This window comes from Phyllostomus hastatus, unplaced genomic scaffold (assembly GCF_019186645.2).
Source record: "Phyllostomus hastatus isolate PE091 unplaced genomic scaffold, TTU_PhHast_1.1 phas_contig_36, whole genome shotgun sequence".
In the NCBI taxonomy this organism is placed as follows: Eukaryota; Metazoa; Chordata; class Mammalia; order Chiroptera; family Phyllostomidae; genus Phyllostomus; species Phyllostomus hastatus.
Genome location: NW_025333862.1, coordinates 4,766,559 through 4,794,283, shown reverse-complemented (window position 1 = coordinate 4,794,283; position 27,725 = coordinate 4,766,559). Strand labels below are relative to the sequence as shown.

Here is a 27,725-nt window from a genome sequence, read left to right as displayed (position 1 = left end):
CGCCGTGTCAGCATCATCGCAACAAACAACCTCTCCCTCCACTACAGCCACTACCCCAGGGGAACCTCAGTTGCCTGTATCCATAGCAACCAGTCTATGTGAGTTGCGTCCCGGAGGGAGGGCAGCGGCACTCTGTGCTGCTCATTCTGAGAAGCGTTTCTGCTGGGGGGTTGGGGAGCGCCCCACCCCCGCCGGCTCCCACAGGAGGTGTCCTCATCCACGCTCACCATTCCCTCTCTCCAGCGGCGGCGGCGAGGTGCAAACGGAGACCACGCAGTGCTGCGAGGACAGGGTTTTCTCTTGGGTTGTACTTGAAGCTGATCCTGCACTAAATCTTGCTTTTAAATTAAAGCCCAGGAAGTCAGGGTCAGGAAACCAGAAAATAAAACAAAATCACAGCTGGGAAGAACTTCAGATGTTCCATTCTCCCATGTCTCAGATGCCACCTCTCCCCACTCACAGAGACATCCCAGGTCTTTACTTTTTAAAACATGTTTTTTTTAAATCCTCACCTGAGGATATGTTTTAGTATTGATTTTAGAGAGTGAGAGGAAGGGAGGCAGGAAGGGAGGAAGGGAGGAAGGGAGGAGGGAAGGAGACAGGGAGAGGGAAGGGAGAGGGGGAGAGTGAGAGACGGACACCGACTGGCTGCCATTTCGGTGTACGCTCCAACCACCTGAGTCCCCAGCCAGGGCCCAGGCCTTTTTTTTCCAAATGAATTAAAAATTAAAATGCCAACCATAAACACTTTGCTTTTTCCTCAGTTCCTTAAAAGAGATCCCAGCCTGGGACCCTCACTTCAATGCTCACACCCTTTTTGGTGGGGCCAGCAGAGCCTTCTAACTCTGTCTGCACCCGCCAGGTGATGGTTTAAACATGGGCAGGGATGAGGGCTGCCTGAGGCGAGTGGAAAAGAGGTTCACAGGTTTTGTTTTAAAATAAATCATTCACTGCCCCTGCTACAGAGATGCTAGCTGAGCCTATTTTCCAGCCCTAGAGAAACGTGTTCAAATTCCCGAGGCAGGCCTCGTTCAGAAACTGGGCGCACCGAGCCAGCTCCCCCTAGGAGCAGGATGGCACCACCATCCTGCTCCTGCAACCAGGGCCCACCTGCCCCGAGAACCCCAAACCACCTAACCACCAGACAGAACACGCCCCCCCTTCCTTCTACTTAAAGCGAATTCATTCTTGCAACTTCTCTCTCGAAAGATGCCAAATCTCAAAAAAAAAAAAAAAAGCAGAACAAACAAACCAACTCAATTGTCTTCTATCCCTTTCTGCAGGCTAAGGAAATAACTCTCAAGTTCCAGTCTTCACTCTCCCTCTCTCGCCCAAGAACTGCCCTGTCTTCGGAAGAAAAACAAATCCCATAGTCCTCCACAAAGGAGAGAGGGAGCACTGCTCCACTGGCCGCCACCAATCCTGTGAGGACGCACGCCCAGTGGGATGTGCAGAGGCAGACACCTGCAGCCTAGGAGGGGGTCCCCCACCCCCTCCACACTCCCCTCCTCTGTCCGTCCTCCCCACACTCCTCACTCTGCACAGACAGGTGGGGTGCAGTGAGCCCCGGCCTCCCGCCTGGAGAACAGAGATAAGTGAACCCATCCAGTTGTTCTGGGGGGATAAAGGGACAGTGTGCGTGACACACCAACAGGGTGTGACACGCCAATGCTGGCTGCTATTGGCTCTTCTTTAGGGGGACCACGGACTTCCTGAGCGTAGACACCGTGTACCACAGCCTAGTTCGACATTTAGCTCACTACCTGGCATGTGGTCAGTATTCTAAAAACTAAAAATGAAAATGTTAGAGCTTGTTGAAGAGGCCCTAACAATCTTTTCTGCTGGTCCCTGCTCTGTCCTCAGAATGCCTTGGCTTGTTCCCTTAAGGCGACAGTTATCCTCACATAACCTTCTCTCTTCCCATTCAGAAGACTTCCAATGAAATCAACCAGTAAAATGCTCTAAGAAAGGGAAGTCTCTCTGCATCCCACCCCACCAGGTCTTGCCGGGCCCCTCTAAAGGTGTGCCCCCTCCCTCTGCCTCCTGGGCGGTGCTCAGTGACCAGCAGAATAATAAACCATCAGAGGGGATTCCAACCGGTGGCAATTAACACTCTTCTAGCCGGGAAGAGAGGCAGCTACAGGGCACCCAGATCTGCGGATTCCCTCCCCTCTTCTGGAAAACACCCACTGCCGCTTGCTACACCCATGGGAGGCCCCGCAGACCAGACAGAGGCACCCAATGGGCCAATGAAACAAGACTGGCCAAGCGGTAATGACTGTGGCTGAGTGATAGGACCATAGGGATTCACGTCACTGTTCTCTTCATGTTTGTATATTTTGAAAAATAAAACAAAGCCATTAACTAATTAATAATTCCATATTTTACCAGAACTACAGCAAGAAAACCCAAAGGGTATCCTTTTCAAATCATAGGGGAACTCCAGGCCTAGACTTCGATTAGAAAGAAAAGGCCCAGACAATTTCTCTGGCTTGTTTGCACGTGAAGGACCAGGAGGCATTTAGGTGGTGCATAGAAATGACATCAGCCCCTGTGAGCATGGGCAGTAACTTACCCGCTCTGAGCCTCTCCTCGGCTTCCTTACCCTTGAACTCAGATTCTGTTCCTGCCTCACCAGGCTGCCTTATAAACGAGACAACCCTTGAAGTGTACCTAGTAACACACAGTGCATGCTCGATAAAATTTAGGTTCTTTCCTTTATGAAAGAAAGATGTTCTGTTGTATTCTTGTATTAAGAAGCTTAATGAAATCAAACTCCAGAAGTCAGCTGGTGGTCAAGAGTAACCAAGATATACTGAAAAGAAAAAAAAAGCTTGTAGAGAAAGGAACTCAAGACTCCATTGCCTGGGAAGGCTGAGTCCCAAGCCCCACCGAAGACGGAAGAGTTTGAAGCACACCGTTCGCACGGGCACTGAAGCAGAGGGTACAGAGTAGCAGGCTGGGGAAGAGAAACGCCCACCACTCTGGCGGCAGGAGGTTTAAACAGGTGGCATTGCTCGGAAGGGCTGCTGAGCATTTAAATACCATAATGACTTGAAGAGATATTTGTACACAAATGTTCATAAAAGCAGCATTGTTCACAACAGCCAAAAGATAGAAGCAACCCAGATGTCCATTGCCAGATGAATGGATAAACAAAATGTGGTCTACCTGTAAATGAAAGGTTATTCAGCTTTAAAAAGGAATGGAATTCTGATACTTGCTATGTCATGGGTGAACCTGGAAGACATTATGTTAAGTGAACTAAACCAGACACACAAATACTGTGTGATTCTACTTATCCGAGATTCCCAGGGTAGTCAAGTGCAGAGAGAGAGAGAAAGTAGAACAGAGGGAAGAGTTATTGTTCACGGAGCAGAGGACTTCCGCTGAGGAGGATGGAAAGTTCTAGAGACGATGGTGGTGATGGTTGTACATGTGAACGTACTTAGTGCCACAGAGCTGTGCACTTACAAATGGTTAACGTGGTAAATGATACACTGTGTATATTCTACCACAGTGAAAGAATAGTAGTAGGAAAAAATACCATCTCGACAACATCTTGATTGAGTTCGTATCCTTTTCCCGAGGGCTGAAATCACCCTAAAATATCCCCGCTTGTAAAAATGGGTCGGCCGGATCCCAGAAAGGCAAAGGGCAGCAAATCCTCAGCACTGCGTCCTCCTCAGAAAGGAGCTTCCCAGGATCGCTGCCACCATGGAAGAACCAGGCTTGGCGGCTGCCCTTCCACTTGCCCAAGCCGAGGAGGAGCTGCAGGCCTGGGCACAAGCAGGGCGGCAGGGCAGGGCAGGACGGGACAGGATGGTAGCAAGGTCAGCGAGCGAGCCGAGGGCCCTGCCCCTTGTCCTCCAGCACCTCCCTGCCTGGCAGGACACAGCCTCTCTGCCAGACCCTTCTCTCTGGCACCCAGCTGGAGCTGCCCTCTGAAGTCTGTTGTCACCTCCCTGCCCCTCCATGCCCTCAGATGGACCTGGAACTCCAAGGCAAACGGTCCCCAGGGAAGCAGCCCTCACACCCACCTGGATGCAAAGAATGGCAGTGACAGTGGACACTGGGGGCAAAGCCTATGGCAGGAAAGGACATCCCAGCTGCCCCGCACCCCCACATTACCCAGGCTTCCCTTCCCAGAACCATCCATTCCACATTCCCTTCTATGTCCATTTCCTGGTTGAAAGTCACCCCCTGCATCTTGAGCTCCTCGGCTATAGGCCAAAACCCGCACAAGTCTCCCCTCTCTGCTACTTCCTGGGACTGAGTGCTGGCGCAGGGGAAGGGACATTTTCCTGCCGCAGAGCCTGGTACACCATGCCCACAAACCAGGGAGAGAGAAGGCCGAGGGCTCAGGGCAGGGTGAAGAGGGTGCAGAGACCAGAGGTGTGAGTCTCAAGTAACTCCTACTCTCTCCTGAGGCTTGTCAAACTCTGGAAGAGGCTCCGGGAGACCACACTGCACACCCAAGTATCTGGAACAGTCAAAACCGACCTCTGTGGCAGCCGGGGCCAGGGGCTGTGGGAGACGGACTGTGAACGAGATGTGGGGATTTTTAAAAAAATGTTTTTAAATTTATTTATTTGTAGAGAGGGAAGGGAGGGAGAAAGAGAGACAGAGAAACATCAATGTGTGGTTGCTGGGGGCCATGGCCTGCAACCCAGGCATGTTCCTCGACTAGGAATCGAACCTGTGATGCTTTGGTTCGAAGCCCGCGCTCAATCCACTGAGCTATGCCAGCCAGGGAGATGTGGGGATTTTTTAAGGGTGATGAAACATTCTACATCTTGATCAGAGTGGGCCGGTGGGGGGGAGTGTTACAGGGGTGTATACATTTGTCAAAACTCAGTTGACTATACTCTTAAAATAAGTACATTGTATTGAAATAAATTGTACACCAATATAGTGGATTTTGAAAGTTAAAGAACAAAACTACCAAGAGCTTGGGCATGAGAGTCACATGCTTTAGTAGTGATTTAGAAGGCAGACCCTACAGGCTCAGGAAGGATGACACATCCCAAATGACTGGGTTTAGCCCAAGAGGCCTGCAGGCTCCTCCTGCCTCCACTGCTCCCACCGCACCCAGAATTTCCGAGTCGGGCAAACAAAGACCCCATCAGACCTCTCCTCAGGCTGACGGAGGCTAGAGCTCTGAATGCTCCTTGAGAACTAGTTAATAACATCCTGTTTTAGTTGGGGATTTGTGGAGGGGGCACCAGAGTGGCAGGCACCTACCACTGGCCAGGCTTAGGCCCATTACCCTGTCACTTTTGTCCTCCTGACAAAATGCCCCCAGCGGGGAGCTGAGGGCCCCGGGCGGGTGGGGAGAGTGAAGCTCTGAGAAGGGCCCAGCCCAGGATGGAAGCAGTTATATCTATGGCCTCTGCAGGTTCCAGCCCTTGGGTCTCCCACGTGACCTACAAAAATTTTGCAGAATAGTCCCTCACAGCTTGTGTTTAGGGAAGGGAAGTACTCCGACTTTATAATCCTGTACTATTCTGGCACCTCCAGGTTCCTTATTCTGTTTTTCTTTCCCCTTCTTATGGCAAAATATAGTCTATTCTCAGGCATGTGGACTCCTGGGGAGCTGGTGGCTTCGGCAGGGTCGCACGCTCCTGTTCTAACCTGGAGGCTCCGGAGAGCGGTGAAAGTGGGGTCTCCCCTTTTCCCTGCAGAGGTTCGCAGCCGAGGGATGGACACTTAGGGAGAAGGGAGAAGGGGGAAGGGCAGGACGCGTGGATTTGCTCAGAGTCGGAAACCCAGCTCTAGGGTAGTCAGCACTCAGGTGCGTCTGCACCAACACTCTCTCCAACCACCTTCTTCTGGAGGCTGTGTGGCTCCAGGGGAAACAAAGACCCCACACTCGAATTCTGGGTTTCCCACTTAATCCCGGTGTGACCTCAGGGAAGTCACTAACCTTCACTGTTTTGCCTTCTACAGACAGACCGGGGACTGTGGCACCTGCCTTACCGTAGGAGGGACCGAATGAGGGCACATATCCAAGGCACAGGGCGGTGACTGGGGTGACTGGGGACGGCCAGAAAGCACACGCCACCCTCCACTGACCCTCTCACTCTGACCCTGCCCACTCTAGAGCAAAGCGGAAAGTTACCTCGACTTTTCAAAAGTGAGTACATGTGTGGGCTGACCTCATCGCTGGGCTGTCCTCTCAGTCTCCAGCACCGGAAGGAGAATATGCTGTGTTCGCACAGAAGTGAAAATGTGAGCCTTTAAGTCTTTCTAAATGTCAGCAGATGTTTGCTTCAGGCATGCAAAGTGTCCTGGCATTCCTGAGATGTGCGAACTGGGTGGCGCGCAGACCAGGGATGAGGCCGGGTGGGAGGAGGAGCCGGGCGCTGGCAGAGAAGGGGAAGGCTCTGGGGCGGATGCAACCGTGAAGAGGAGCCAAAGGTGGGGACAGGGAGGTGGACGCAGGATGGTGGGAGCCTGTTGCGGGCCGGGCAGGAGGGGGAATAAGCCATGACTTGATCCTCAGGCCCCAAATAGCTGGACACCAGCTGGGCTGTGAGGAAGACCCGTGAAGTCAGAAATGAGGACTCTCTCCTCCAGAGACCAGAAACAAGTGGGCTGAAGGCAGCGGGGAGCAGAGGCCTGGACCCGGAACACCTCCTCCCCACTGGCTAATGGGGAGGATACAGCAGGAAGCAGGAGGGACCGAAATGACCACACGGCCTTGGGCAGAAGCATCTTCCTCTCTTCCTCCTGCACTACATGATCTCACGGAGGTGTCTGTTTACCTTCACAAAGCCTAAGAAGCAGGTGCTATTAATATCACATTCGACAGACAAGGAAACCGGGAGCCACCCAGCTAGGGGTGGAACTGGCACTGGAGCCCAGGCAACCTGGCCCCACGCCCACATGCCTGACACTCCACCGCCACCTCCGGGTGCTGGCTGCACCCACTCGTCACTGCAGCAAGTCCAGGGAGGAAGGGCCGCTCGAGCACCAACACCAACACACACACACACACACACACACTGTCCCCTGAGACCGAAGACTTCTTTCTGGGTGACGGAGACACGTCGGGCAGGAGGGAGGAAAGAAAACTTCATGAATCCACAGGCTGCGCCAGAGCTCCTGGGTGGTTTCTCTCTCGGCCTCCTCTCTCTCATCCTGGGCAATTCGCTGGCCTCCCCGGCCTTTTCCCACATCCAAATCTGGTCGCTTAGTGTACCCAGAAGCTGCTGGTGGCTACCCCTATGTTGCTGTTCCATGGACTGGCCACTGAGACAAAAGCCCTTACGTGGTCATCCACGCAGAGTGCAGCCTGCAGGAAGAGCTAGATGCCCCTGGGGGATCCCTGTGGAAGACGGACCTTCTCACTCCCGGGACATCTCTCCTTGCGTCTGACCTCATTCCTTCTTGTGGCCGCTAGAACAATACGTGTTGTTGCCTTCTACTGGGAGGCAACAGTCACTGACAGTGTGCTGTGTGACTTCTCTGGGTCTCAGTTTTGTGGGTTCTAGAAGGAGGACAGCATAGGTAGTCGGGAGGTACACACAAGAGGACCGGCATGGAGTGCTGGGAACAGTGCCTACCCCCCAGTAAGCTCTGCACGAACAGCCGCCACTGTGACCGTCGCTGCTGGTGTTCCCATCACTGAAGAAGGCCACCTTCCTCCTGGCACACCATGGGCGGACAGCCTCAGAGAGGGTGGTGCCCACAGTGTGACTCAGCCTGCCTGCCCCGTCGCTGTTCCTGGACCTTCCAGGGACTTCCCACAGCAACTGACAACCACAGCCAGCAGGATCCCCAAAAGCTTGGTGGAGGATGCTGGGCCATTCCTCCAGGCCAGCTCTGCAGGGCTGAGACAGGTGGGCTGACCACATACACCCCCACTCCCACCTCCAGCGGTTCCACCAGCTTGCTTACCCTCTCTAAGTAGAAGGGCATCCAGCCTGGCACATACATTGAAGACACAGTGCTCTCAGGAGCATGCAGATGCTTCTAAGAATAGTCACTGCTTCTTCAGACTGTAGGAGGGGGAAGGGAAGCGAGTCTCCACAGCATCTGCAGCAGTGGAGGGCCCGAGCAGGAGCTACACAGTCTGCAGAGCCTCCTCCTCACGCCGCAGCTGAGGCCAGGCCTGGGCGGCCGATGCCAGGATGCTTGTACCTAAGGAAGCTGCACTGTTTGCTCGGGCCGCAGGAGTGCGGGAGCAGCCTGCAGAGCCCGGAGTTCCTGACACTCTGTCTTTGGGGTGGGGAATGTTCCAGCCTGTCCTCTTCTGGAGTGAGCCAGGAAGGCAGTGTTCCTCCAGTAACCTAGAACCAGACCCTTCTGGCTCTAATGCAGCCTCAGGTCCTCCGGGGTTAAACAGGGTAACTGAATCTTCAATCCAAACAAAAATTTAAAGCCACTGGGTCCAAACCCCTGCCACAGGAAGCCCTATACATAAGGAGGACAGGACAGACTGTCCCAACCACTGGCCTCCTTTCCCTTTGCAAGTCCCAGCCAAACCAGCACACCTCTCAGCAGAGCTGTCTCGACATAAAAGGGTTTCCTACTTCAGGGGAGCTCTGGGCCACAGCCACTTGCAAAGGTCAAAGGGAGCAGCATCAGCTCCTGGTGGAGCGGGGTGACCCAGCCTACCTGGGCCCTGGCTTTCTCCTTGGTTTGGTTCAGCACTAAGTGACAGAGAACCATGACTCCCCTGCACCAGCACCTGCTCTGCACCCCTAGGAGCCAGCTGAGAGCAAAATGACCTTTTCTTATTTCCTCCCAACCAGTAGCTTTACATTCCTAGCTTCAGATCCAAAAACAGACGGACTGAGAGGGTTGGGCTGGCTGGAGAGAGGGGGCTGGTTTGGGATGCTGGAGACTGCAGCAGAGGGCTGAAGGAGAGAAAGGGAGGGGCTCAGTGTCCACACCAACAAGTCCCAGTTAACGCGGCCTTTGCAACTAGACACATAGCCCTGGATTTTGCCTCCACCCAAATGCTCTTCAGCACCTCCCTTTTCCAGACACCTTCACTCCTCAGACCAGAGTTCGCCTGCCCACCCACACCCAGGACTGGGAGCCTTGTCCCTTGCTTCTCTTTTCTTAAATTCAGCTGATTCACTATGATTGCTTCTCTGTCTTCTAGCCTGCTTGTTTTACATTCCAGATCCTAACACCAAACTGGTCCACTTATTGACTATGAAGCTTCTTGCAGCCCTTGTACACACACACACAGTTCCAGCATCATCAGGAAATTATGCACAATTTAATACATGACAATTAAATACATGGCAGCCTTTGAAAGCCAAACCAGAAGGACTCACCCAGAAGGGGGAATGGGTGGGGACAGAAGGCCAAGAAATAGGATAGAGCTGACCATCCTACCTCCCTCCTGATGGGGTCGTGGTCCAGTTCATCCAGCGTCTTCTCAGTCTCCCTCCAAGGGGACAAGTGTGGATGGAAAGCTAGGCATCTCCTAGAGCCCGGGCCATCCAGCGGGCAGGTGCAGCCCTGAATCAAACTCCGGGAGACCTTCCCTTGGATGATGGCCTCAAAGCAAACACAGCAGCCCGGCCAGAAGTGGAATCAAAATAACCCCTGGCTCCCCAGCGCCTCGCCACGCCCACCTGCCACCTCCCCAGCCCTCCGCGGCATAAACAGGGCTTTATTATCTCAAGCCCACCACGTCCTCTGAGAGTGCGGTGAATGGAACTCCACACAATACACTTGTTTATTAATAACCACTCACCCCGCCACCACTCCGGCTTGCTCACTCGCTCACCGCTGGGTCCCCCTCATGCATAATGGAGGAGCTGAGTGGCCTATGACACAAGCCAGGCTGTGCTGCTCAGGCTCCAAGGGGACAGACGGACAGAGGTACCAGGCCGGGCCAGGCTCCCTGAGGTGGGGGTAGAAAGGGAAGCTGATTCCTCAGCTAAGACTCAGAGACGTAATGCTCTGTGGGGGAGCAGCGTGGCAAGGGTGGTACCAGCCCTCCCCCACGTGCGCGCCCTGCACAAGCCCTAGCCAGGGACGGGGGAGCAGGGCGTGGACCATTTGCGACATGCCCCCATCCGTCCGTGGCCGTGTGCAGCCCTGAACAGGACAACGGCTTCCACCACTTCAAACGCAGCCCACTGGTCAGCCTCTGCTGTTGGGGCTTGGGATTCCTCTACTCCACAGCCTTTGCATGTTCGGTTACAGCCACAAGTGCGGCCCTCACCCCCTCCAACGCTCTGAGTCTCCTCCCGGATAAATAACTCCAGTCCCTTTAGCCACACCTCAGGAAACTACTTCCGTCCACAGCACCATCCTGTCCTCCCTGCGATGCTCAGACCTGGTCAGACTTGGGTGGTCGGGCTTCCTCCGAAAGTGCCAGGCCCAGTCCTCCCGCCATGCTGGTGGGAGTGTGCTTTGACACACATCCTTCTGAAGGGAAGTCAGAAATACACTGAAAAGCCTGAAAAATGTTCACGCTGTTTGTTCCATAAATTCCATTTCTGGGAGTAGATGTTAAGGAAATAATCAAGGATAATTAGAATATTGAATTCACACAAATGTTCATCAGAATATTGTTTATAATGGTAGAAAATCAGAAACAACCCAAACAGCCATCACTATAAATAAACTATGGTACGTCTGTGGTTCAACAGGCAAAAGAGTGTGGAAATAAGGGTCCTAGGGCCAGATGAGCTATGTTCAAAATTTGGCTCTGCCATTTATTGCCGTGTTACCTTGTGCAAGTTACTCAGCCTCTCTGTGCCTCACTCTCCTTATCTGCATAATTGGGATAATAATAAGAGTATCAGTCTCAATTTACAAAGAATCAATGAATGTGCCTGGTACATATGGTAAATGCAAAGAAAAAAATCTTCAATTACTGCCATCATGTAAAATGATGAAATACTATATAAGAATATTTTAGTAATATAAAAAATTAGTAAGTGGAAAAATAGGTTATAGTAATAGGATAAAAATGGGAGTGAAATTATTGATAATCTGTATTCTTTTCCTTGTATTTATTTATATTTTCTAAAGTTTCTGCAAAGAACATAAATTGCTTTTGCTAACGAGAAAAAGTGTCTCTAATGTGCGGTGCCCCGAGCAGAGTACACTCCCCAGCGCGGAGCACAGGGCGGCCCTGGCCCTGGCCCTGGCCCTGCCCTTCCCCGGGGAAGCTCACCTGACTCACTGTCCGGAACATCACATCACATTGCTGCTTCGCACTGAACTTCCAGTCAACAACCCAGCGCCTGGCCCTGGCCCCCTCTGGCCCCTCGCCTTGCCCCTGCCTGGCCTTTTCAGCCACTTCTCCTGCCTCGAATGGGCACGGGGTCACGGAGTCTGTGAGGGTGTGGGAAGGAGAGGTGAGGAAGGCACAACCAGAGCGGAAGGGGCTGGCCTCAGGTTCCGCCAAAAAGGAGGGATGCATCACAGGTGGAGGGTAGAGGCAGCCTCTTTCCCGCATGGCAGGGTATAGAGAGGTTCATGGAGGGACTGAATTTATTCCACTTTGAAGAGGAACATATGGAAGTGAGATTCTGAGAAAATCAGGCGAGTACCCATGTTGGGGGTGCCCAGAGGATAGCTGCCTTCCCACCCCCCTGCCCCACCCCCACCCACCCCATTGCTTCCATGGTTCCCTGGGCTCTTCTCCTCAGAGGCAGCCATGCTGGCCAACCCCACAGCGCCACCTGCAGATAACAGCTGCTTTCTCAACCCGGGGAAACTGCCCCAATGGTATCAGGGAGTAGGGAGGGGTGGGCAGCCAGATGGGAGGAGAACCAGCGGGGCGGAGAACTGCCACGGCTGTGTGGACGGCCTGAAAGTGGGTCATGTTTGCAGAGGACAGCCCGCAGCAGCACCCACAGCTGCAGCAGCAGCTGGCATGCCTCGGGGAGTTCCGTGCCTCCCCAGCAGGCCCCAAGTAGTACTCCCCACACCAGCCGGCAGGACCACTCCCCTGCCAGCCGCTGCCCCTCCTGAGAGGACTGGTGGGCCGTGCCCAGCCCTCCCACTCTTCCACACCAGGACGTATCAGCAATAAAATGACCAGGGGGACTGTGGGGCTGGGATGTCCCACAGTGTGGCTAGGGATGACACACAGAAATGAGGGGCCAGGTAGGGCTGGGAGGGCCTGAGGTCCTCAAACTGTATTTGTTAACTGTTAACTGCCAGGGCTAAGGGTCCAGTTTCATCTCTGGGTGCACAATCCTCACTTCCCAGAATGGGAAGCAAATCCTATTCCAACAGGAAACTTGCTGCTGTGAAGTATTCTGTCTGAAGCATGTAAACAGAGGCGGGGGAACCCTGTCAGAGGAACTGTGGAAATCTCAGTGCTGAGTGGGCGGTTGGGTAAGAGCACCTCCGGGGCCTGCCTGCCTAGCACTGGGAGCCCGGGGTCACCCAGGCTGGGAGCAACGGGCAAGAAGCAAGTCAGTCTGAGCGAGCCTCTGAGGAGAACGTGAGGGCCCCGGAGCAGCGTGGCCTGAGTCTGTGCGAAGCCACAACAATCTTGAAAGAAGAACAAATCAGACAAAGACTCATATTTCCCAGTTTCAAAGCTAATATAAACCACAGTAGTCAAATGGCTGTGGCACTAGCATAAGAATAGGTAAGAACAATGGAATAGAACTGAGAGTCCAGAAATTAACTCACACATCTATGGCCAGTTGATTTTTTAAGTATATTTTATTGATTATGCTATTACAGTTGTCCCATTTTTTCTCCCCTTTATTCCCCTCCATCCTGCATCTCCCCTCGCACCAGCACTCCTGCCCCGCCTTAGTTCATGTCCATGGGTCATACATATAAGTTCTTTGGCTTCTGCATTTCCTATACTATTCTTAATCTCCCTGTGTCTATTTTGTACCTACCATTTATGCTTCTTATTCTCTTTACCTTTTCCCATTCTCTTCCCCTCCCACTTCCCCACTGATAACCCTCCATGTGATCTCCATTTCTGTGATTCTGTTCCTGTTCTAGCTGTTTGCTTAATTTATTTTTGCTTTTGTTTTTTAGGTTCAGTTCTTGAGAGTTGTGAGTTTGTTGTCATTTTTATTGTTCATAGTTTTGGTCATCTTCTTCTTTTTCTTAGATAAGACCCTTTAACATTTCATATAATAAGAGGTTAGTGATGATGAACTCCTGTAACTTGACCTTATCTGAGAAGCACTTTATCTGCCCTTCCATTCTAAATGATAGCTTTGCTGGATGGAGTAATCTTGGATGTAGGTCCTTGCCTTTCATGACTTTGAATACTTCTTTCCAGTCCCTTCTTGCCTGTAAGGTTTCTTCTGAGAAATCAGCTGATAGTCTTAAAGGAACTCCTTTGTAGGTAACTCTCTCCATTTCTCTTGCTGCTTTTAAGATTCTCTCCTTATCTTTAAACTTGGGTAATATAATTATGATGTGCCTTGGTGTGTTCCTCTTTGGGTCCAACTTCTTTGGGACTCTCTGAGTTTCCTGGACTTCCTGGAAGTCTATTTCCTTTGCCAGATTGGGGAAGTTCTCCTTTATTATTTGTTCAAGTAAGCTTTCAATTTCTTGCTCTTCCTCTTCTCTTTCTGGCACCCTTATGATTCGGATATTGGGACTTTAATCAGAGGTTCCTAATCCTCTCCTCATTTTTTCGAATTCTTGTTTCTTCATTACATTCCAGTTGAATGTTTATTTCTTCCTTCTGCTCCAAACTGCTAATTTGAGTCCTAGTTTCCTTCCCATCACTGTTGGTTCCCTGTATATTTTTCTTTAAAAAGAAAACTTTATTTATTTATTTTTAGAGAGAGGGAGAGGGAGAGAGAGTGAGCGAGAGAGGGAAAGAAACATTAGTCGGTTGCCTCTTGCACATGCCAGACCAAGACCAAACCTGCAACCCAGGCATGTGCCCTGATTGGGAATTGAATCACTGACTTTCTGATTTGTTGTATGATGCCCAACAAGCTGAGTCTCACTGATTAGGACTATATATTTTTCTTTATTTCACTTTGCATAGTCTTCACTTTTTCTTCTGTTTTGCGACCATACTCAACCATTTCTGTGAGCATCCTGATTACCAGTGTTTTGAACTCTGTATCTGATAGGTTGGCTATCTCTTCATCCCTTAGTTCTCTTTTTGGAGTTTTGATCTATTCTTTCATTTGGGCCATATTTTTTGGTGTGGGGGGGTACCTGTAACATTCTAAAGGGTGGAGCCTTAGGTATTCACCAGGGCGGGGCAACTTATGTTGCTGCATTGTGGTGCTGTATGTGGGGGGAGGGGTCAGAGAGGGAACAATGCTGCTTGCTCGGCTTTCAGCAGAATCTCAGTCACTTCCCCCACTACCCAAAAGCAAATTGGGCCCTTCTGGTACTGATTCCCTGGGTCAGTGGGTTTGTGTACATTCTAGGATCCTGAGGGTCTCTCCAATGAACCTTCCTGTGAGGCTGGCAGTTTCTCCCTCAACTGCAACCTCCACAGGTTTTTACAGCCAGAGGTTATGAGACTTTATTTCCCCACACCGGAACCCAGGGTGGCGTGGTCTGTCTCGCTCCCCAGTTGTTCCACCCAGTTTATCTGCACACAAACGTGGCACTGCCTGGTCCTCCAGCAGCCGCCTTGCTGTGTGTCCTCTCCACCCCAGCTGTCCACCTCTGCCCCTCCTAGCAGTCTGAATGAATATTTCTTCTTTAACTCTTTAGTTGTGGGACTTCTATACAGTTCAATTTTTTGGAAGTTCTGGTTATTTTTTGTTTTTAAATTTGTTGTTGTCCTTCTTTTGGTTGTGCAAGGAGGCAAAGTATATCTACCTACACCTCAATCTTGGCTGCAAGTGACCAATTGGATTTTGAAAAGATACAAAGTCCACTCCATGGGAAGGAGCAATTTATTAGAAAAGTGATGCTGGGATAGCTGGATTTGCACATGCAGAAGCGTGCAAAGAGCTGAAACCATAAAGTTTGTAGAGGAAACCGAGAGGTAAATCTTTACAGCCTTGGCTTTGGCAACAGGTTCCTAGATGTGATGCCAAGAGCACAAGCAACAATAACAAAATAGGTAAACTGGGTTACATTAAAGTTTAAAGCTTCTGTGCATCAAAGGGCATTGTCAAGAAAGTAAAATGACAACCTGTAGAATGGGCAAAATATTTCTGAGTCACACACCTGGTGAGGATTTAACACACAGAACATAAAAAGGACCCCTAAAACTTCACAACAAAAAAACCTGGGCAGCCCAATTTAAAAATGGGCAAAGGAGACACGTCTCCGAAGAAGACATACAGGTGATTAGCAGCAAATAAAACAGTGCTCAATATCACCAGTCATTAGGAAAATGCAAATCAAACTGTAATGAGATGTTACCTCATAATTACCAGGGTAGTTATACTCAGAAAAAGGAGAAACAGCCAGCACCGATGCGGATGCTGGGACACCCAAACCCCCCACACCGCTGCTGGGGAGGCCAAGTGGCACAACCGCTGTGGGAAACAACGTGTGGTGCCTCAGAAGTCACACATAACATGCCTTATGACCCAGAAATTCCTGCCCAAAATAATTAAATATAGGGACTCAGACGCACATATACCAGTGTTCACCCATGCATTTCCCACAACAGCCAGAAGGCAGGAACGACACAAGTGTCCATCATCCCAGGAACAGATAAATGAAGTGTGGTCTCTCCACACAGCGGAATATTATTTGGCCATAAAAGGAGGAATGAAGTTCTAACACATGCTGCATCAATGAACCTCCAAAACATTATGCTAAGTGAAATAACCCAGAAGCAATGGGGCACATATTGCATAATTCCACTTAGTGCAAATGATCTAGAATAGAATTCACAGACAGAAAGCAGAAGACGGTTTGCCAGGGGTTAGGGGACTAGGGAATGAGGCGTTACTGCTTCACGATTACGGAGTTGTGAATTGGGGTGGTGGAAAGGTTTGGAAATAGACTAACGATGGCTGCACAACTCTATGAATATACTAAATGCCACTGAATTGTACACTTAAAATGGTTGCAATGGAACATTTCACGATATATACCACTGTAGTGGCCTTCTCTGTTTTGCTGTTAAACCCATCAATATCTGACCCCAAATAAATCATCGCTGGGACAAGGGAGAAAAAGACACAACCCGTGTTCAGAAGCGGCACTTCCCTGGGGAAAACATTCTTCAGACCCTGGAGCGGGTTTCTGTGGTGACGGCATTGCGAAGGGGTCTATGCTTGGCTCTGAGATTCTGCTGACCTTGTCATCCATCTCTGGGGCCTCGTTATAAAATGGGGACAGTGTCACCAGCCTTCGACCTGTCTCTGCGATCTCGTAAGAGCCAGACTACACTTCTCTGACCCTTCACTGCTGACTTCAGCTTTCTGAGCCACGAGGAAAAACACCACCATCCAGCAGGTCAAAGACGCCCAGCACACCAGTCCAGTGGCTTTGCCCAATGCTTCTTTGCAGGACTTCCAAAGCTGGCTAAGTATTTAGCCTTTAAGGACAGACCTGGGTTGTCCAGGCTACCGCAAGAGACATGCTACTTTTAAATTTTTTAAACTCAATTCACCACGGTCCCAGCAAACCTGTACTTCTCAGCAGCCCCCCTTTTCCGCACACTGCTCCCCAAAATGGAGAAAATCAAAATGCGAAGTCTGTACACGGTCCTTTCCCAGCCAGCCTAATGGCTGGGATAACCAAACTGCCCCACTGACCCTTACAGAGACGGAGATGCTTGCTCTAAGCCTATGGGCTGCTGCCAGACCTGTCCGTCCTGATGGTTGGGCAATACTGCTTTGCATTAACCATCCCAACACATTCCCAGGTTGTATTTTGGACTTCTCCCTAAAACTCCTAAAATGCACCTTTTTCTTGGGTTTCCCGAAGGTGTACATAATTCAATAACTATTCACACTATCTTTCTGTTATATGTGTAAAAAACCTTCTGACTGACCTTGTACATGAACACAAATCAGAATTTATACATTGGAATGAGTGCTGTCTCTTCAAAGAAGTCCCCTCGGGAGGCTACATGCCTATTCCAACAACGCACTGCCTGTGCTTAGAACATTTCTGAAGCTTCCTTTGGAACTGCTTTCAAAGCCGGTAGCATATTCTTTTGATGGGCCCTGTGGTGGCACATTTTTATCCTACGAGGGTAGACTTGTTTTTTTTTTCTTTGCCTAAATTGAAAAACAGAGCCAAGAACAGGAAAGATGGTGGGTGATGCAGCTGTGAATACTGGTCAGAGTCAAAGTCAAAGAACGACCACCAAGGAAAGATCTCTGAAGACCATTCTCAGGGAGGACAAAGCGAGGTTCTGAGCGCTGGCTCCCCTACCACCCCCAAACGGCGCAGCTGCGGAGGACAGCACATGTGTGGGTACGAGCTGGTAACACCATTCAACACAATTAGAAATCACCCTGGCCAGGTGGCTTAGACGGTTGCAGCCTCATCCTGTATACCAATAGGTTGCAGGTTTGATCCCTGGTCAGGGCACATACCTAGGTTACAGGTTCAATCCCCAGTCGGGGAGTGTACAGGAAGGCAACTGATCAATGTTTCTCTCTTATTCTCTCCCTCTCTCTCGTCTTCTATCCTCTTGCTCTAAAATCAATAAACATATCCTTACATATCCTTGGGTGAGGATTTAAAAAATACAACTAGAAATCACTTCACTGTCACCTCTAGATTCCTTCAGTTTGTCCACTCATGTTTTGTCCACTCATGCCATGTCTGGACCAGGGGCTAAGAACTAGAAAATTTCCAAAAGTCGCTGCCAAAGGTGAGAGTCTGGAGTGGGGATCGGGAACAAGCTGCTCTTCTCTCAAAGGAAGACAGAGATTGGCCCATGTAAAGAAGCAGGCAAACTCTGGTGATTGCTCCATAAATTAAACAGTAAATTACCATGTGATCCAGAAATTCATTCCTAGGTATAAACCCAAAAGAACTGAAAACAGGTGTTTAAGCAAAACCATGTACAGAAATGTTTATAACAGGACTATTCACAAGAACTTGAATATCTGCCAGAGGAATGGATACACAACATGTGCTATAGCAGACAGTGGAATATTACACAGCCACAAAATGAAGCGTGTAGTGACACGTGCTACATTGTAGCCAAACCTTGAAAACATTAAGGTAACTGAAAGAGGCCAGACACAAAAGGCCACATATTGTATGAAATGTGAAATACTCGGCATAGGCAAGTGGGTAGAGACAAGAACAGAGGAGTGGTTGCTAGGGACAGGGGGCAGGGAGAAGGGGGTGCTGCTTAGTTGGCAGGGAATTTCCTTTTGGGGTGATGATAGCGTTCTGGAACTTGACAGTGATGATGGTGCACAGTGCTGTGAATGCACAAAATGCCACAGAATGGTACGCTTTAAAAAAGTTAGGTGGTACCCTTTACATTTGTGTATTTTACCACAAAAAAAAGAAAAAAGAAAAAAGCAGGCAGAATTTCCGTGCTTATTTCTGGCAGGAGAGTGTGGAGGGCAGCAGCAGGGGCCCTGGTGGGCGGAGCTCACGGGTGGCAGCGCTGAGACCCTCACAGGTGGAGGGAAGACAGAGTGGAGCAGGGATGCAGGCCCACAGACCAGCGACAATCAGCGGTGCGCCCTGGCCCTGCACCACAGCACAGCTATCGAACTCACAATAAACACTTCTCAGTGAGGATTCAGTAGAGCCATGTGTGGAGAAATGTCCCCTGTGGGGAGGAGCGGGGACATTTCTTGAGATAAGCCCAGAGCAAGACATTTCTAACACAGTGGGTTCTCCTGCTGACTCTAATCTGGGCCCGCAGCATCGGGACCATCTGATCAGGGCATCACCGCCGTCTCCTTGGGCCAGCAGGGCCCTGAGCCTGTGGGCTGAGCAGGGGGTAGGGCCAGAGCTGCCCTTTCCCTGGCGACAAGGCTCTTCCTCCAGCAGCTGCTTGTCAGGGGGCCACCCAGGCGGTGCTCCTCTGCCAGATGAGGTCCCTTCCCTCCCTCCCCCACAAGGGTTCACACCAGCTCCGGGGCCAGGTCTGCATGCCTAGCTCCAGGCTCTGTCAGGAAGCTCACACACCCGCCAGACAGCTGAGACTGGTCTCCAGCTCCCCAGCCCCCTGGGCAGCCTCCAGCTTGGGGGTATGTTTTCTTAATCTTTGTGCATGAGGGTTTACAAATTCAGAGAACAGACAAGACCCTTAACAGCAATTACAAGACTAATAACATTAAGTCTTAAACGGTTATTACAGACCCAGAACCCTTATTAGTTGTGACAGCCAGTGAATCAGGGGAGCAGTGAATTGTAATGTGTATGAAAAATAACTTTAAAAATGCAACAGTCTCAGTGGCTGAGGCTCAGCACAGCTGTCGGATGTAAGGCCTACCTCCAGGAAGGACTGGGAGAGAGGCCCCTGAGGGAGCCTGCGTGGCACAAGGGGTGCTTCTGACGCCGGCGCGCTCCGAGGCCTCGTTCGGCCCTCCCTTCTAAGTATTGCGCACCACAGCCCAAATGTCCACTGGGTCCCTCTGTGCAGTCCTGGGGCGTGTACAGCATGCTGAGAAGTACAACTTTCTGGTTTGCTGCACGCTCCTGGCATTCTCCTGTCCACCAAGGCCAGGGGGAAGAAACGAAGGGCCCACTGCTGTGGCCAGGGATGGGCAGCACTGAGCTGACTCACCCAGGGGCTGAGGCAGGCGAAGGTCCTGCCCAGCTGCCCTGCTTGAGCGGATCTCTCTGAGGACAAAGGCACCTAACATCGAATGTGGTCACAGGGCGATGCATCCAACTTGTTAAAAGATGTCGAGGAAAAGTAGCCTTCTGAGCCCTGGTACTAAGGCAAAACACCTGGCAGTTAGAACCAGTGAGATGACTCTGGAGGGTCTTTCCAAAGAAAGGAGTCAGGCTTTGACCCTGGTCTCCTTCCTGGGGTCACGCAGGGGTGGGGAAGAGGAGGCTGCCACTCTTGTGAACCACCCCACACTGAGGGCGGGTGGGCAGGTTCCACTCCACAAAGAGGCACACAAGAGAAATGAGGGGGCAAGGGAGGGAGGGAGGAGGGAATCGAGTGAGGAGCAGCCTCTGAGAGGCAACTGCCAGGCCATCCACTCAGAGCTGGCCTGTTGCCATGACAACACCCTCCTGCGTGGTATCCAGGAATAAATTATTGATCATGGATACTGCTTTCCCGCCTCCCCAAAGCCCCCAGTGCCCTCTTCGCTGCCACCATGGCTCTCCCCTCCTCCCCACATTCCACGTTCACCTGAGCGTCACTCTGAAACAAAAGTCACTCTGAAACAAACGGGAGCCCAGAGGAATCCCAGCCCCGCTCCCGCCCACCCAGCATCTCTGCCTCCCTCACCATTAGGCGTCCTTGCTGCTCTGTCCACCTGTTAGGGGCTAAAGTGAGTCCCCCACAACTCATACACTGAAGTCCTAACCCCCAGAACAGCACTGACTGTAGACCGAATTTGGCCTTTTATAAAGAGATAATTAAGAGAACAAGCAAATGGGATTATATCAAATTAAAAAGTTGCTGCAGGACTAAGGAAAACATCAGCAAAATGAAAAGGGAACCAACTGTATGGAAAAATATATTTGCCAATAATACCTTGGACAAGGGTTTGATCTCCAAAATATATAAAGGACTCACATGACTCCACACCAGGAAGACAAACAATCCTATTAAAAAATAGGCAAAAGACCTGAACAGACACTTCTCCAAGGAGGACATACAGAGGACCCAGAGACAGATGAAAAGGTGCTCAGCATCACTAGCCATCAGAGATGCAAATTAAAACCTCAATGAGATACTGCTGCACACCACTGAGAATGGCCATCCGTCATAAACAAATCAACAAGTAAGTGTTGGAGAGGGCATGGAGAAAAGGGAACCCTAGTGCACTGTTGGTGGGAATGCAGACTGGTGCAGCCACTGTGGAAAACAGTATGCAATTTCCTCAAAAAACTAAAAATGGAATTGCCTTTGATCTGGTAGTTCACTGCTGGGATTATATCCTAAGAACCCTGAAACACTAATTCAAAAGAACCTATGCACCCCAATGTTCATAGCAGCCCAATTCACAATAGCCCAGTGCTGGAAACAGCCTAGGTGCCATCAGTAAATGACTGGATCAAAAAACTGTGGCACATTTACACAATGGAATACTACATAGCAGAAAGAAAGAAGGAGCCCCTATCCTTTGTAACAGCATGGATGGAACTGGAAAGCATTATGCTAAGTGAAGTAAGCCAGGTGGTGAAAGACAGATACCATATGGTCTCACCTATACATGGAACCTAATCAACAAAACAAACAAGTGAGCAAAATAGAACCAGAGACATGGAAATAAAGAACAAACTGACAGGGACCAGAGGGGAGGGGGAGGGGATAATGGGGGAAAGAAGGGGAAGGGTCAAGTCAAGGAACATGTATGAAGGACCTGTGGTGGGGGGAGGGCTGCATGTGGGAGGTGGGTGGGAGGTGGGGCAGGGGAAGAGTAATGGGGGGGAAATGGGGACAACTGTAATTGAACAATAAAAAAACTTAAATAAAAAAGAGGTAATCAAGGTTAAATGAGGTCTTTGGGGGGGTTCAAATCCGATATGACTGGTGTCCTCATAAAGAGAGAACATTAGGTCACAGACACATCCAGAGGAAAGTCCACGCAGGGTACAGGGAAATGACTGTGTACAAGCCCGGGAGAGAGGCCACAGAAGAAACCAAGCCAGACAGCACCTGGCCTGGCCTTCCTGCCTCCAGAACCGTGAGGAAGTAAGCTTCTGCAGTACTCTGTCATGGTACTTCCAGAAAACCAACACACGGCCACCTGCGCTGGACGCCCTGAAAGCCGGCTGTTGTTTTGGGGTGCCCAAACAGATTGAACGCATCATTCTAGCAGCAGAATTAAAAACTGTGAGACCCCACACCTTCACATAACGGGGTCCTGGAGGTGGGGTTGGGAGGCAGAAGGCTGTGAGAGGACGGACAGCCCAGCCCCAACACCAGCACTGCAGCTGTCCTGAGTTCCTCTGCTCGGCGTGACCATACAGAGGCCACCAGCTCTTCCAGGTCCAGTTCCCTAAGGGAACCAAAGCTGACGAAGGCAGAACCAGCCAGTGTGAGACACGGAGTGACGAGCACTAGAATCAGCTAAGGTGCCTGGGTGGGCTTAAGAATCTATTTTGATGATCGTTTCCTTTGCTATGCAAAAACTTTTTAGTTTCATGAAGTCCCGGTTGTTTGCTTCCCCTTTGGCCTCCCTCGCCTGAGGAGATACATGACAAAAAATACTGCCGTGAGCAATATCTGAGATTTTGCTGCTTATGTTTTCTTCTACAATTTTCATGGTTTTGAGGCTAATGTTTAAGTCTTTAATCCATTTTGAATTTATTCTTGTGTGTGGTGTAAGAAAGTGGTCTAGTTTCATTTTTCTGCACATATCTGTCTAATTTTCCCAACACTATTTATTAAATAAACTATATTTAGCCCATTATATGTGCTTGTCCTCTGTCAAGTATTAATTGAGTATAAAAGTATGGGTTTGTTTCTGGGCTCTCTATTCTGGCCTATGTGTCTGTTTTTATGCCAGTGCCCTGCTGTTTTGATTACTGTGGCCTTAAAGTATAGTTTGATGTCAGGTAGTATGATTCCTCCAACTTTGTTCTTCTTTCTCAAGATCACTGTTGCTAACTGGGGCCTTTTGTGGTTCCCTATAAACTTTTGAAATATTTGGTCTAGTTCTGTGAAGTATGTCATTGGTATCTTGATAGGAGTTGCGTTGAATCTATAGATTGCTTTGGGTAGTAAAATAAAAAGACAACCCACCAAATGGGAGAACATATTCGCTGACCCATCTGATGAAGGGTTAATATCCAAAATTTATAAAGAATTTATAAAGCTCAACACAAAAAAATAAAGAATCAAATTAAAAAATGGGCAAAAGACCTGAATAGACACTTCTCCAAAGAGGATATACAGATCACCAATAGACATGAAAAGATGCTCAATATCACTAATCATCAGAGAAATGCAAATTGAAATCACAATGAGATACAATCTCACACCTGTCAGGATGGATATCATCAATTAATCAACAAACAAGTGCTGGTGAGGATGTGGAGAAAGGGGAATCCTTTTGCATTGCTGGTGGGAATGCAGATTGGTGCAACCACAGTGGAAAACAGTATGGAGATACCTCAAAAAAATAAAATTAGAACTGCCTTTTGACCCAGCGATTCCACTTCCAGGAACTTATTTATTTGAAGAAACCCAAAACACTAATTTGAAAGAACATAAGCACCCCTATGTTCACTGTAGCATTATTTACAATTGCCAAGATATTGAAACAGCCCCAAGTGTCCATCAGTAGGTGAGTGGAGGAAACAACTGTGGGACACTTACACAATGGAATAGTACTTGGCCATAAAAAAGAGAAAATTTTACCCTTTGGGACAGCACAGATGGACCTGGAGAACAGTATGCTAAGTGAAATAAGCCAATCAGAGAAAGACAAATGCCACATGATTCCAATCATATGCGGAATCTAATGAAATAAGCCTACAAGCAAAACGGAGGCAGGCTCACAGATAGAGACCAGGCTGATAGCTCTGAAGGGGCAGGGTAGGGGGTGGAGGGGTCCAGCAAAAAGAAAAAAGGACTCATGGACACCGACAACAGTGTGGTGAACAGACATTCACACACACACCCTCCTGCATCACTCATTGGTACTTTTTAAAAAAATATTTTATTTATTTATTTTTTTAGAGAGGGAAGGGAGGGAGGGAGAGAGAGAGAGAGAGAGAGAGAGAGAGAGAGAGAGAGAGAGAGAAACATCAATGTGCGGTTGCAGCGGGGAGGAGGGCATAAGGGGGATAAATGGTGATGGAAAAAACACAATTAATGATTTAAAAAAAAGTATTCTGAGAGCCCCTGCTGTACTAAGTCTAGCATGTAGAACTGTGAGATCTTCGAATCAGAAGATAAGCACTAGTGCTGACTGGCGTGGCTCAGTTGGTTGGGCATTATCCCACGAACCGAAAGGTCACAGGTTCGAGTCCTAATCAGGGCACATGCCTGGGCTACAGGTTCAGTCCCCTGGAGTGTACACTGAAGGCAACCAATCGAAGTTTCTCTCTCACACTGATGTTTCTTGCACTCTCTCTTTCTCCCTCCCTTCCCCCTTCTCTCTCTGAAAAAAAAAAAAAAGATAATTGGGAAGATGTGGAACCCCAGCGCATTGCTGGTGGGAAGGTAAAATGGTGGAGCCGCTGGGAAGAACAGCTGGGCGGCTCCTCTGCGAGTTCAACGCAGGATGACCACAGGACTCCACAATGGCACTCCCAGGTATAGACCCAAAGAGATGGAAATCGGCTACGTAAACAAGTACATGCACACGCATTTTCATAGCAACACTGTTCTCAATAGCCAAGATGCGGCAACCACGCATGCGCACACCGATGGACGGATGAACAGAAAACCGCGTTGTGCACACACAGTGGGTTATGCCTCGGCCATAAAGGAGCTCAGCCCTGACGCACGCTGCAGCATGGACAGGTGAAACCCGGCGAAAGAAACCAGGCGCAAAGTCAACTTATTGTATGACTTCTTAAATGTCGCATGTCCAGAACAGGCACGTCCGTATAGAGAGAAAGTGGATCAGCGGCTGCCAGGGGATGGGGCGAGGGGATATGCGAAGTGACTGCTTGATGGTTACGGGGTGTTTTTCTGGGGTGACAAAAAAGTTCTGACACTATGGGGAGGTGGTGGCTTGCAACATTGTGAATCTACAAAATGTTACTGAATTGTTCACTTTAAATTTGTGAACTTCTTGTCATGCTAATTCCACCTCAATAAATTAAATACATGAAGGATCATTCTAGTCTCTCCACCTTTGTGTCTGATGGACATTCAACAGACATTCACACACACACCCTCCTGAATCACTCATTGGTACTTTTTTTTAAAATATTTTATTTATTTATTTTTTAGAGAGGGAAGGGAGGGAGAGAGGGAGAGAGGGAGAGAGGGAGAGAGGGAGAGAGGGAGAGAGGGAGAGAGAGAGAGAGAGAGAGAGAGAGAGAGAGAGAGAGAGAGAGACACATCAATGTGCGGTTGTTGGGGGTTATGGCCTGCAACCCAGGCATGCACCCTGGCTGGGAATCGAACTTGGGACACTTTGGTTCCCAGCCCATGCTCAATCCACTGAGCTATGCCAGCCAGGGGTTAACTGGTACTTTTTTTAAAAAGATTTTATTTATTTTTAGAGAGAGGGGAAGAGAGGGAGAAAGAAAGGGAGAGAAACATCAATGGGTGGTTGCCTCTTGTGCGCCACCCCCACCGGGGTCCTGGCCCACAGAGCAGGCATGTGCCCTGACTGGGAATCGAACCTGCAACTTTTCAGTATGCAGGGCGGCACTCAACCCACTGAGCTACCTACACCAGCCAGGGCACTCACGGGCACTTTTGCAACCATCTCCATCAGGACTGGCAGCCTCCCTGCCTGCCCCTCACTCATGTCCCTGAAGCCCACCTTCCACCGTGAAGCTTTGTGTGTGACAGCCCATTCCTCCCAGTGACTCATCAGCGTGGCCTTTCTCTGTCCTAATCCCGTTGCTGTCTGCCAGGCCCCAAGGAGTCAGTTATGTTCAAGCATGCAGCGGGGTTTTTGAGCCTTTTTCTACACGTGTTAGCCTTGCTCTGCATTAAGATTATGAACTTGAGGGAGGGACTGAGTCTCACGCTCTACCTGCGGAGCACTAATGCTGCAGCTGTGGTGGCAGGAAAGGCCATTCCTGGGGCCGAGCAGGCTGAGAGCAGCTCCTGGCTGGAGCCCTCCCTCGCTGACTGAGCCCGAGTCCCAGGGGCCCTCATCCAGGCTCCCAGTCAGAGTTCCTGCTGTGCCACAGGAGCTCAAATGAGGCTCTGAGGATAAAAGAGCACCACACAGCACAAAGCGTGAGGCAACGTGAGACACGACTTTTTTTATCCTCGCCTGAGGATAAGTGTTTTATTGATTTGAGAGAGATCAAATGTGAGAAAGAAACATTGATCAGTTGCCTTCTGTATGTGCCCAGACCAGGGATTGAACCCACAACCTTTTGGTGTATGGCGTCCCATACAACTGAGCTACCTGGACAGGGCCACATAAGACACAATTCTAAAGCACACGCCTGATCACGGCCTAAGGAGTTGCGTGAACGCACCTTGCACACCACGCTCCAGGATTCCAGCTTCCCTGAAGGGGATGGGTCTGGAAGGGAGGCAGTCAGCCCAGGGAGGGTTCAGTGGAAAACTGCTTCTCACCGAGGACTCCCCAAGAGTCCAAATGGCTCCTGTCTGGACAGGGTTCAGAGGGGGCCCTGGGGAAGCAAAGACTAGGGTTTCCAGCAAATATACCATCTCCTGATGATCCCACCGAGACAGGGAAAGAGTTGCCAGGCAAGGCAGATCTGTGCTAAGCTGAGGCTATGATTCCGTGTGTCCCAGAGATGACCAAATACCTCAGGCACGGCTGACCAGCCCGGAAGAACTCCATCGGGGCTCACTCCCACTGGTTGGCAACGTGAAGGGAATTACTTGTCCCGGGAAGGCAGCGACCAAAGTGTTAATCCCGGAGTGGCACACACACCCCTTCCAAGGATCCCCCTCCCTCCTCAAAGTGCAGTCTCTGCTGAGAATCAACAGCCAATAGCTCTCCCTTGCTAAGGTAATTAGGTCAGCTTAGAGGATTTCCCAGGTCAGAAGGGTGGGGGGAGGCAGCCCAACCCTTTTTTCTCTCAAGCCAGGCTCCGGGTGCTGAGCCAGGCTCTGCCCCAGGACAGGCCCTCACCTACTGGGTGAAGTGTCGGACACAAAATTAAGGGGCCTGGGTGGGGAAAACGGAAGGAGATGAAATTACCTACACGAACCTGCACTCATGGGTCCCCTGGACGAGCCCACTGCCCAGGGACGGGACAAACAAGAGAGCTTGTGAGGATTCTGGCTCTGGCTGAGCACCCGTGAGCAGGTCAAACAAAGGCTGAGGGGTGGCAGTGGGGTGCACACTCTAACACGGCAGTCAGCGAGCAGCCCAGCTGCATGACCAGCTCACGGTTAAGTCCAGGTGAGAGCCAGACAGGAAGGCAGACCGCTTGGAAGGCAGGGCAGAAGTCAGGCCGCTGTCCTGTGGCTGGCTCTCTCCTGCCCCTGCCCCTGCCCCTCCCTAGGGCAGGCTCCCCCTGCCAGCAGCGATCCAGGACTGTGCCTAGCTGACCCAGTTGCAGGCAGGAAGGCTGGTGTGTCCTGAGAAGCCAGGCTAAGAAACCCATTCACACCCTCACCAGGGGACTCCCTTCTCCTTCTCTAAGTGGGCAAGCCCAGGGCACCAGAGACTTCTCTCAACTTGTCGGTGAGACATGGAGGGGCTGGCACAGGTTCAACAGGATTCCAGCAGGTATGGGCCACGTGATCGGCTGTGTTCAGGACACACACATACACAGCAAATGTCTCCCCAGACAGCACTAGAACACTAAGAACTGGCTCGGGGTTATGAACCCTCTGCTTTAGTTGGTGTCACTTTAACTGCACCTCAGAAGAACATGGGAGCCAGTTACTGAGCCCTGGTATAGAAAGGTGCAGAAGGAAGGCTCCAGGCTGGGGCTCCAGGGGGCCAGTTAAGTCTATATGGGGGTATGTGGGACCCACACACACTCACGCACAGGGAGTAACCATAGCTGAAAGTATTAACATACAAAAACATCAACCAGTGTGATCACAGGGAACTAAAAGCAGTTCTCAGTTATCTTCAGGACAA

General features: G+C 50.2%; 1 protein-coding gene across 17 annotated transcripts in view; it reads right to left on the bottom strand.

The window, feature by feature from the left end:
* NFASC (neurofascin) overlaps positions 1-27,725 on the bottom strand; it is a 194,015-nt gene that overhangs the window by 143,698 nt on the left and 22,592 nt on the right. Inside the window, exon 1 of one of the 17 annotated variants that reach the window (XM_045841372.1) lies at positions 9,355-9,451. The exons of the other annotated variants lie outside the window; for them this stretch is intronic. The gene's annotated coding sequence lies outside the window, so the exon portion shown is untranslated. Of the gene's footprint in view, positions 1-9,354; positions 9,452-27,725 lie in introns of those variants that run through there. 17 annotated transcript variants of the gene reach the window in all.